The following is a 12,168-nucleotide window of genomic DNA, read 5'->3' as shown; positions in this document are numbered from 1 at the left end:
ATCTGGACTCCCTCCACGCAGACTGAAGGTGTAAAAAGGTGAACAAACCATATTTCGTAAACCTATGACAGTCTCTGCCGTGTCTCTAGTCTCCAAAGGAACACAGACCTGATGTGAGTGCCTGGAACCCTATGGGATGTTGCTACCGCTCCCCAGAGGGTTGGGGTGGCACCCAACTTTTGTAAGAGTATATTGGGTGAGGATCTGTCAGAGTGAAAGGCCTGTAGCTCAGAGGTAGAGAGCTTGCTTTGCGGGCAGGAAGTTCAGGTTGAATCCCTGGCATTTCCGGGTAGGACTGCAAATGTCCCCTGCCTAATACAGTGGTACCTTGGTTCTCAAATGCCTTGGTTCTCAAATGCCTTGGTTCCCCAAAGCCAAAAACACGGAAGTAAGTGCTCTGGTTTTTGAACGTTTTTCGGAAGCCGAACGTCTGATTATTGCTTTCATTTTATGGATCAATGGTCTCGTTAGATTGTAAAATTCATGTCAAATTACTGTTTTAGGTGGTTGTTTTTTTTTAAAAAAAGTCTGGAACGGATTAATTTGTTTTGCATTACTTTCTATGAGAAAGTGCGCCTTGGTTTTGGAACGCTTTGGTTTGGGAACGGACTTCCGGAACGGATTAAGTTTGAGAACCAAGGTACCGCTGTACCTTGCAGAAGTGATACTAGTCAGTGTAGGTCATGCTGGATGGGTGGACAACTTCCTATATTCTGCAGCACAGCTGGGGAATTGTGCTTTTTCCTCAAATCGTGCAGGTGCTCAAACTCTAGATTCAAGTCAGGGTGTGTGTGTGTGAGTGTGACTAATCTTAAGGCAATTTAATCCTTTGTGCTTTCATCCAAACTACTGATTTATCTCTGTGCCATTTTGCAACACATCGTATGCAAACTGTCTCGAAGATTCAGAACCTTCTTGAAAAATTAATGCCATCATGCGAGAAGGAAAACACACTTTCAAATGTCACATTACCATGTGGGAGAGGAAATGTGGGGGGAGATTCATTAGCAGTAAAACTCTCCTCATCAATAATATTTAGGTTTTTTTCTTTTTTCTAAAAAAAAACATCACTTGCAATGTGAAACGTCTTTAAGATGATGCTACCTGTCATATCAAATAAATTGCCTCGGCTTTTCTTGTGATTTAGCCTGGTGTACCAAATTATCAGGTGGAATATCGTTGTGCAAGTGGTGAGGAGACTCCAGCCTAGTTTGGCCCACGCGGCTGCTTCCCAAAAAACATGCACACCTGCCTTGCACCTGATGCCATGTGGGACATCAGGTGCAGGGCAGGTACAGATGGAGCTACAAAAGGAAAAACTGGCAACTGAAGCAAGCTGTCAATTGTTAGGACTGACAGGGAGCCCCTGTGAAATGGCTCACAAACATCAATAGACCATTGCGGGGGATGCATTCTTAATTGCCTGGCGTCGCAGAAAAGTTTCCAGTAGGAGTTAACGCCCTTCAGACAAATTTTAAAGTGTGTTTTGCATCACTAAACATTATGGGAAAAGTTGACATCGAGTGATTGAGGCATATAATGACACCATCCATGCAATACTCTTCTTTAATCCAGAAAATGAAGCAGAACCTATGGGGAAGGGGGCCATTTTGCAAGTTTGTTGTGGTGCCTAAATTTCATTTTCAAACTTCGTTTGGAAGAAACTGAAATTCACTGTTGAGTCCGAGCCAGCTACTTAAGGAAGGAAATGTTGAGCCATTTCTTTCGGTGACCTGTTCATTAGCTTACACGCTGACACAAGGACTTGTGATGCCGTCCTAAGATTCTGCAAACAAGGTCCTACATCAACTTGATTGACGGAAACCTTTTGATTCTGCCCTTGGGAGCCTATTCCTGCAGATGATTATGTTCAGGCACTATTCTGCCTTCAGCCTTAATCACACCTGCTTGACCAGATGCTGAGGAGATGCTTGAAGCACATTCATAGGCGACAGAACGTGCTTGCTAATAACATTTTGAGCTTTCTCTTGAAGGGTAGAATTATATTCATATTGTGCACATTACAATGTCATTTCATTTTAGCATATACTCAGTCAGGTGGCTGGTTGGGCTAGGGAATGTTTTGTGGGAAATGAACACCAATGACTTAATTTAAAATGCTTTTTTGACTGGTGCCCATTCAATCTGAGTAGGAAGAAAAAACATTTCAGCCTTTCTGTGTGTGTGTGTGTGTAAATTATAACAGCATATTAGTTAGCAGAGACACTGGCTCCTATGTGGTCCACCTTCAGTTCTATGCAGTACTTTCCCCCCTAAACAAATGTTTAGGGGTACTCTCATTTTCCTACTCAGATTGAAATACTGCCCCTCAATGAGACCAAACTTAGATTCACAAAATGTTTAGGGCTATGCGTACCTGTGTATGTCCCCAGAAAAGAAGCACTGGTTCTATGAATACAGTGGTACCTTGGGTTAAGTATTTAATTCGTTCCGGAGGTCCTTTCTTAACCTGAAACTGTTCTTAACCTGAGGTACCACTTTAGCTAATGGGGCCTCCCGCTGCCGCTGCGCCACCAGAGCACGATTTCTGTTCTCATCCTGAAGCAAAGTTCTTAACCCGAGGTAGTATTTCTGGGTTAGCGGAGTCTGTAACCTGAAGTGTCTGTAACCTGAAGCCTCTGTAACCTGAGGTACCACTGTACTTGTTCCATGTCATCTGGTTTTACCTTGTGCACAGTTGACAAAATGCAGAGCAGAGTTTTCCCTCACCTCATTTGTGTTGAGTCCAAGTAAGTACAGAGTGAGATGTATTAACTGTTAGGTAGCAGACACAGTAGTGTCCCAGTAGTGATGTATGGAAGTGAGAGCTGGACCACAAAGAAGGCTGATCGCCGAAGAATTGATGCTTTTGAATTATGGTGCTGGAGGAGACTCTTGAGAGTCCCATGGACTGCAAGAAGATCAAACCTCTCCATTATTAAGGAAATCAGTCCTGAGTGCTCACTGGAAGGACAGATCCTGAAGCTGAGGCTCCAATACTTTGGCCACCTCATGAGAAGAAAAGACTCCCTGTAAAAGACCCTGATGTTGGGAAAGATGGAGGGCACAAGGAGAAGGGGACGACAGAGGATGGGATGGTTGGACAGTGTTCTGGAAGCTACAAGCATGAGTTTGACCAAACTGCGGGAGGCAGTGGAAGACAGGAGTGCCTGGTGTGGTCTGGTCCATGGGGTCACGAAGAGTCGGACATGACTAAACGACTAAACAACAACAACAAAGCAGATACATATGTTTTATCACAACGTCATCAAAATGATGAACAGCCCCAATAATAATAATAATAATTTATTATTTATACCCCGCCCATCTGGCTGAGTTTCCCCAGCCACTCTGGGCGGCTCCCAATCAGTGTTAAAAACAGTACAGCATTACATATTAAAAACTTCCCTGAACAAGGCTGCCTTAAGATGTCTTCTGAACGTCAGGTAATTCTTTATCTCTTTGACATCTGATGGGAGGGCGTTCCACAGGGCGGGCGCCACTACCGAGAAGGCCCTCTGTCTGGTTCCCTGTAGCCTCACTTCTCGCAATGAGGGAACCGCCAGAAGGCCCTCGGCGCTGGATCTCAGTGTCCGGGCTGAACGATGGGGGTGGAGACGCTCCTTCAGGTATACAGGACCGAGGCCGTTTAGGGCTTTAAAGGTCAGCACCAACACTTTGAATCGTGCTCGGAAACGTACTGGGAGCCAATGCAGATCTCTCAGAACCGGTGTTATGTGGTCCCGGCGGCCACTCCCAGTCACCAGTCTAGCTGCCGCATTCTGGATTAATTGCAGTTTCCGGGTCACCTTCAAAGGTAGCCCCACGTAGAGCGCGTTGCAGTAGTCCAAGCGTGAGATAACTAGAGCATGCACCACTCTGGCGAGACAGTCCGTGGGGAGGTAGGGTCTTAGCCTGCGTACCAGGTGGAGCTGGTAGACAGCTGCCCTGGACACAGAGTTAACCTGCGCCTCCATGGACAGCTGTGAGTCCAAAATGACTCCCAGGCTGCGCACCTGGTCCTTCAGGGGCACAGTTACCCCATTCAGGACCAGGGAATCCTCCACACCTGCCCGCCTCCTGTCCCCCAAAAACAGTACTTCTGTCTTGTCAGGATTCAACCTCAATCTGTTAGCCGCCATCCAACCTCCAACCGCCTCCAGGCACTCACACAGGACCTTCACCGCCTTCACTGGTTCTGATTTAAAGGAGAGGTAGAGCTGGGTGTCATCTGCATACTGATGAACACCCAGTCCAAACCCCCTGATGATCTCTCCCAGCGGCTTCATATAGATATTAAAAAGCATGGGGGAGAGGACAGAACCCTGAGGCACCCCACAAGTGAGAGCCCAGGGGTCTGAACACTCACCCCCCACCACCACTTTCTGGACACGGCCCAGGAGGAAGGAGCGGAACCACTGTATGACAGTGCCCCCAGCTCCCAGCCCCTCTAGACGGTCCAGAAGGATGTTATGGTCGATGGTGTCAAAGGCCGCTGAGAGATCCAGCAGAACTAGGAAACAGCTCTCACCTTTGTCCCTAGCCCGCCGGAGATCATCAACCAGCGCGACCAAGGCAGTTTCAGTCCCATGGTGAGGCCTGAATCCCGATTGGAAGGGATCCAAATGGTCCGTTTCCTCCAGGCGTGCTTGAAGTTGTTCAGCAACCACCCGCTCAATCACCTTGCCCAAGAATGGCAGATTTGAGACTGGGCGATAGTTGGCCAAATTGGCCGGGTCTAAAGATGTTTTTTTAAGAAGCGGTTTAATGACCGCCTCTTTCAGCGGGTCTGGGAAGGCTCCCTCACAGAGGGAAGCATTCACCACCCCGCAGAGCCCATCGCCCAGCCCTTCCCGGCTCGCTTTTATCAGCCAGGATGGGCAAGGATCAAGGAGACAGGTGGTCGGTTTCACTTGTCCAAGCAGCCTGTCCACATCCTCGGAGGTAACAGATTGGAATTGATCCCATGTAACAGGACCAGACAGAACTCTAGCACTCTCCCGCCCTGGCCCTGCTCCCACGGTGGAGTCTACCTCCTTCTGAATCTGAGCGATTTTATCTGCAAAAAACTTTGCAAAAGCATTGCAGGAGATCTTGGGGTCCCTACCAGGCCCCGGTGGTACAGGTGGTTCTGATAGATTGCGAACCACCTGAAAAAGTCTCCTGCTGCTGTTTTCTGCAGATGCAATGGAGGCGGCGAAGAAGGCCCTCTTCGCCGTCGCCATTGTCACTTGGTAGGCTCGACGTTGAGCTCTAACCCGTGTCTGGTCTGATTCAGAATGAGTTTTCCGCCACCGGCGCTCTAGCCGTCTCAAGGATTGTTTCATCACCCTCAGCTCCGGGGAAAACCACGGGGCTGTCCAGGCTCCATGCAATCGGAGAGGGCGCTTCGGAGCCAGACAGTCAATAGCCCTGGTTAACTCCGCATTCCAGCGTGCCACCAGGGAATCAGCTGAAAGGCCATCAACTTGGAATAAAGCATCCCCTACCACTCTCTGGAAGCCAATTGGATCCATTAAGTGGCGGGGGCGGACCATCCGAATCGGTCCCACCTCCCTGCGGAGGGGAAGGGTTGCGGAGACGTCCAGTTGCACCAGGAAGTGATCTGACCATGGCACTTCTTTTGTTTCGCTTTTAGTTAATGTCAGATCACCAACATCCGTAGAGGTAAACACCAAGTCTAAGGCATGTCCGTGGCTATGAGTTGGGCCAGACTTATTCAGGGACAGCCCCATGGAGGCCATGCTTTCCACGAAGTCCCGAGCGGCCCCTTGTAAGGTCGTGTCGGCACGGATGTTAAAATCCCCCAGGACAACCAAGCTAGGTGTCTCCAGGAGCATATCCGCCACGACCTGAAGCAGCTCGGGCAGGGAATCCTTGGTGCAGCGGGGAGGTCGGTACACCAGTAGGAATCCTGTACTGCCCCTATTGCCCAACTTCCAGAACATGCACTCAGAAAACTGGGTCTTCCCAATAGGATGCCTGGTGCAGACTAATGACTTCCTAAAAATCACTGCAACCCCCCCTCCCCGCCCACATGACCTGGGTTGCTGTGCGTAAGAGAAACCTGGTGGGCAAGCAGCGGCAAGGACAGGCCCATCTGCTTCATCCAACCAGGTCTCTGTCACACATGCCAGATCAAATCCTCCATCCACAATCAGGTCGTGGATGGCAGTGGTTTTATTCATCATTGACCTGGCATTGCACAGCAACACTTTCAGGTCATGTGGGTTTCCCTTGCTGATTACTGTATCCTTACGGTCAGGACCAGACCTGGAGGCAGGGATAGTCCTCAAACAACGACTAAACCTGCCTCCTCGGTAATGACATGGTCTGGTCTTAGCATAACTCCTCCTCCTGCCCGTGATCACTGAGATCGGGTGTCCCAATACATCTCCCCCTGTGGAACCTGCCCCACCCAATCTATTGGCTGAGGCCCACTCCCAGGCAGCCATGACCCTTCCCCTTAAAAGGCAAAATACAAACTATATAATAATTTAACAGAATAATAATAATAATAATAATAATAAAACAAAACAGAACAGAACAAAACAAAACAAAGCAAGAAACAATAGCCCTGACTAAATGCTTATCCCACCCCAAGCAAAAATAAAATAATGAAATAATATAATATTATAAAAAACAACAACCACCATTTAAAGTGCTGCAAATTAAAAGCGATTAAAACATTTCAAACCATTGTGTCCATTGCTGCCGGTAGCTGCTCAGCCCCAAATTTCAGCCAGGTCGTATTCTGTACACAGTTGATCCTCATATTCTTTACAGGGCTTTGCTATCGCAGAGCCACCTTCTCCACAATGTTTTCTGGAATGGTGTTAGCGCTACATATTGTGGGACTCTGCATTAGTACCAATGTGAGCATCTTTCTCTTCCCTCTAACAGCAGCCCGGAGAGTGGAAGTGGGTGGGTTATTTTGTCAGGACTTTGGTGGAGAAGAAAAGGGTTAAACCCTCCACATATGCTGTGGTCTGGATGAAAATCGCCCCCTCCCCACTTTCACTATTAATTAAGAAAAATAATCAGTGATTTGCCTCTATGTGAGCAAGGTTACTTGGCACCAATTCTCTGCTACTAATGAACTTAGGAAAAAGAATTATTTTCTGCCCCACATCACTAGGGTTAAGCACTGTGCCCCTGTTGTTATTATTCTGCTTCCATATACAGATAGGATGTGTCATGTGTGTAATATAGAGTTATAGCAATGCAAAAAGGCGTGGTTTGACAGATGTGCTTATTGACAATCTCTCCATATTACTTTATCATACGTTTAGAGTCTGGCTCCAGGAGAATGGTGCATAATGCAATTATGTCTCATTCAAGGTTCCTTATCACCGGCATATAATGGATGTTTTGAAAACTGTAGGCAGACCATATTGTTTCTTTGAAATCTCTGGACATTCTCCTGTGTAGACATTTTTATAGGGCCAGGTGTTAGTAAGAGCAGGTGCAATAGCACAGAGCTAGTGATTTGTATAATGTTTGCTATAATATTGAATCACATTCTTCAGCTTTATATTTTGCTATGCCAGGCAAGATATTATTCCTCGCCTTGCATTTCTACATTCAAAGCACCTTGTCACTTACCTCATGCTCAGGTACATAAAGTCTCTTGGCATATACACATGAATTAATAAATCATCACTTGATGATTTATCATCACTACCTTTTGGTTCTTCAGGGAATTTTATCTAACAAAATAGCTCAGATAAAGGCAGAGAGTGTTTGAGGTGACTAGTGTTAGCTGTGGGAATCTTGATTTGAAATCAGGATTTCAGCAAGAGTGCTGGGCAAACCATGCTTAGCAGCCTAGTCTACCTCTCTGTAGTGCAGGATAAAGTAAGTTAAAATATGTGTCGCATCCTCAGCAATTTGGAGAAAAGGCAGGATCTAAATACCACAATGGACAAACCATCGTTCTGTTAAAAACAACAGCCCACTTACAGTTATTTACAGCTGTGACTCCAAGCACAATTTAAGTCTTGTGCTGGCTAAGCTAAAAATTGTTTACCTATGCATTGTTTTAATGACCCGGTTCATTTCTCAATCATGCCCTTGGCCATTCTGTCAGAAGCATTAGCAGGCCATTACTGTGCACACCAAGGCCACAAGTTTATATTGGGAACCATAAAACCAACCGGCACGAGCGTAAATTCAATTTCTGCTCTATAGTCTTTTCTGCACTTACAACAGTCACACGACACAGGTCTGCGACTCTCAGGCAGCAAAATAAAACAGACCCTTCACGTTCCCCGATTTTCCAGGGACAGTCCCAGATTTACAGAAGCCATCCCGGTTTCTGATTTGATCCAGAAATGTCTTGCTTTTCCATAGGATACCCCTACTTTCATTGGAGAAATGTTAGAGGGTATGGAGTTATATGACCCAGAAGCCAAGGAAATAAGGAACTATACAACCTTTAGAAGACATCTGAAAGCAGCCCTGTATACAGATTTTTTTTTTTTATGTTTTATGTTGTTTTTATATGTGCTGGAAGCTACCCAGAGTGGCTGGGGCAACACAGGGTACAAATAATAAAACTGTTGTTGTTATTGAATAGGGCGTCCCTATTTTCTTCAGAGAAATGTTGGAGGGCATGAATAAAATGGCAGAATAGACTATATCACTTCAGGATGCATGGGTTTTTTTTTTGGGGGGGGGGGTGCTACCCTAGGGTTGCCATATTTCAAAAAGTGAAAATGCAGACAGAAAAGTTGTTGAGGGCAAAATAATGGGATGCTTTTGAACGATTCTTGTGGGAAATTGGCAAAAATGAGACTGCCAACATCCCAGACATTTAGCTGAATTCCGCCCAGACTCTGCTTTCAACTGCAGTATTCTGGATATGTCTGGGAAATTCTGGACGTATGGGAACCGTATTGAAATATACTCAGAGTCGCAAAGTGATTTCATGCTCTTTATTCAGCTCATAGTGGTGAGGAGGAATGAATGAAAGTCCCCTCAAAGTATCTGCTTTATATACATTATTTACACAATGGGCTGCACATGATTGGCTAATTCCGGAATTCTACTGTAAGCCAATCAGGTTGTGGATTCACTTCTATCTGGAGCATGATTGGGTAGTTCCTGCCAACCAATCATACTGCTGCATTGTTCTAGGACCAATCAGACTGCTGCATTCTGAATCCTATTGTTCTAGGACCAATCAGACTGCTGCAGTTTGGATCCTATTCAACTCAGTACATAACACGTATCATTACTGCCCATGCCCCTGAAGAACCCCTAACACATAGTCAGCAGTTGTTCATAAGGGGTGCCTGCTAGAGGTAATGTCATCATTGTAGCAATAGTTGAGCTACTAGCTACTAGGAGGCAGCCATGCTTCTGAATCTCAGTTGTTGGAAACCAGAGGAGGGGAAAGGGCTGTTGCGTTCGAATCCTGCTTGCTGGCATCTAGTTGGCCCCTGTGAGAACAGGATGCCGGACTACAGTGGTCTGATCCAGCTGAAGGCTCCTCTTATGTTCTTATGCTAGGCTTATCAGGATATTGGGGCGAGGCGAGGCAATGAGGATACAGCAGGGGTAGGCAACCTAAGCAGGGGCGCCGACTTATAAAAAATATTGGGGGGGCCCATACCGGGGTCCTGCCCCGGGAAGTTTTCTAAATTTTAGATGAAAATTAGTGAGTTTTAAAGTTTTTAAAAAGTATTTTAGAGTCATATGATCAACATTAGAACCCCGAAAACTCGACTCTCTATAACTCCACACTCCGGGAAACTCGACAAGCCTGAAACACTTTTTGGCTTTGAAAAAAGAAACAAAACAAAAACACGCACGGTATTTTCGTAAAAAGCTAATTTAATTTAGAGTAACAATTATGCTTATAGACTATTACAGAGCAGTGAATATATAGCTCTGAAAAGACTGAAATGATATTTAAATAAATCCTAAACTATCATTAAAAGAATAAAACATAAAATATTGCTGTCGCACAGTAATAGCACTTTGATTAATAAGTGAAATAGCTAATTTAAGCTTACTTTGAATAAGGCTGAGGGTTCATTAAATAAATATAATATCTTAAAGTTAATGCATTAATACAGTTAATAAAGTTAATACAGTATGCCTAATACTGTATGTAAATACAGTAATACTGTATGTAAATAACGGGCTTTAATTGGGTCTTACACCCTAAAAATATTTAAGTATTTGAAAATAACTAATACAGTACTATAGTAATATAGAAATACAGTACTAAACTAGTACTAATATTTCAAAACTGAAAATTTAACATTCTGTATGTATTTAATTCTCTATTTTATAAAGATTTTTAATATCTGACAGTGAGTTTGGAGTAGCCCAATGCAAAAATCCTGAGGATCCATGTGGATCCATGCTTTGTAACCACGTTTTTGCACCACTGTGACCCTAGGCAACAGTGGGTGCGTGATTTTTTTGGTGCAAGATGTAGCCATGGACATGCTATGTGATCTGATGGTGAATTTGGGGTGACCCAATGCAAAAATCCTGAGGATCCATGTGGATCCGTGCTTTGTAACCACGTTTCTGCACCACTGTAACCCTAGGCAACAGTGGGTGCGTGATTTTTTTGGTGCAAGATGTAGCCATGGACATGCTATGTGATCTGATGGTGAATTTGGGGTGACCCAATGCAAAAATCCTGAGGATCCATGTGGATCCATGCTTTGTCACCACGTTTTAAATGGGGAGGGAAGGAAAAACACAGAAGGGACAAGAAGCACAAGAGGGGTGTGCGGAGAAGCAGCTGGCTAAGAATGCAGGGGAGGAGTTTAACGGGGTGGGGGGAGGAAAGGAAGGCAAAAGTCCCCCCCCCCAAGCCAGCCCTCTCTCTCTCTCTCCCACCTGCATCCCTAGAGCACGGAGAGGAGGAGGTGGTGGGCTGGAGCCTGCACGCAGTGTGACTAGGAAAGAATTAGAAGGAAGGACTCGATCCTTTCCTTAACCCTCTGCTTGCCAGGAGGGCAGGGGATTCCCTGCTCTTTGTTGAGTTTGAGCAAATGCAGCAACAGAAGCGGGTGGGCAGTAAGACCCTGAGGCAGAATGCAGGAAAGCAGCAGCTTCCGCCTTCCCTCCGCCCGACCGCCCGATTTTATTTTTGCTGATTTTTGCCGGCGAGTCATCTCCAGGGACCACACATTCGCTCAATAACACACACAGACATTTTCCCTTACTTTTTAGGAGAAAAAATCTGTGTGTTATAGAGCGAAATTTACGGTAATAATTTTCTTAAATTATTGGGGGGGCAGAGCCCCCCCCAAACGAATTTTTGAGGGGGCTCGGGCCCCCTCAGGCCCCATGGAGTCGGCGCCTATGAACCTAAGGCCCGTGGGCCAGATCCGGCCCAATCGCCTTCTTAATCTGGCCCATGGACAGTCTGGGAATCAGCGTGTTTTTACATGAGTAGAATGTGTGCTTTTATTTAAAATGCATCTCTGGCTTATTTGTGGGGCATAGGAATTTGTTCATTTTTATTTTTATTTCAAAATATAGTCCGGCCCACAAGGTCTGAGGGACGGTGGACCGGCCCACAGCTGAAAAATGTTGCTGACCCCTGGGATACAGCAATGGAGGATCTGGATGGCTCAGTTGGCTAGAGCTGATTTACACCAAGGTTGCAGGTTCAGTCCCCTTATGGGACAAGTGCATATTCCTGCATTGCAGAGGGTTGGACTAGATCAGTGTTTCCCAACCTTGGGCCTCCAGCTGTTTTTGAACTACAATTCCCATCATCCCTGACCACTGGTTTTGCTAGCTAGGGATGATGGGAGTTGTAGTCCAAAAACAGCTGGAGGCCCAAGGTTGGGAAACACTGGACTAGATGATCCTCAGGGTCCCCTTCCAACTGTACAATTCTATGGTCTTCCCGCCCTATCTGCATCCAGAGGATGGGGAGGGGAGCCACTACACTTCCTCCACAACCCATTTCATGCTGACATTGGTTCTAGCCAAGAGAGTTCCTTGATGAGCTAGGGCTTTTGAGTTTTGTTTATTTATTTATTTCATCAGATTTATATGCAGCTTGTGACTGGCAGAATCCGAGATCTGGGAGAAGAAGCGATGGAAGAGGACTGGAAGAAGTTTAAGAACTATCTGCAGAAACACTGCAAAGTTTAGGAATGCTAAAATGATGTTGGATATAAAAATAAT

The sequence above is a fragment of the Podarcis gaigeae genome, assembly GCF_964106915.1.
Source record: "Podarcis gaigeae genome assembly, chromosome: 9".
Classification (NCBI taxonomy): domain Eukaryota; kingdom Metazoa; phylum Chordata; class Lepidosauria; order Squamata; family Lacertidae; genus Podarcis; species Podarcis gaigeae.
Note: the sequence above shows the minus strand (reverse complement) of the source record.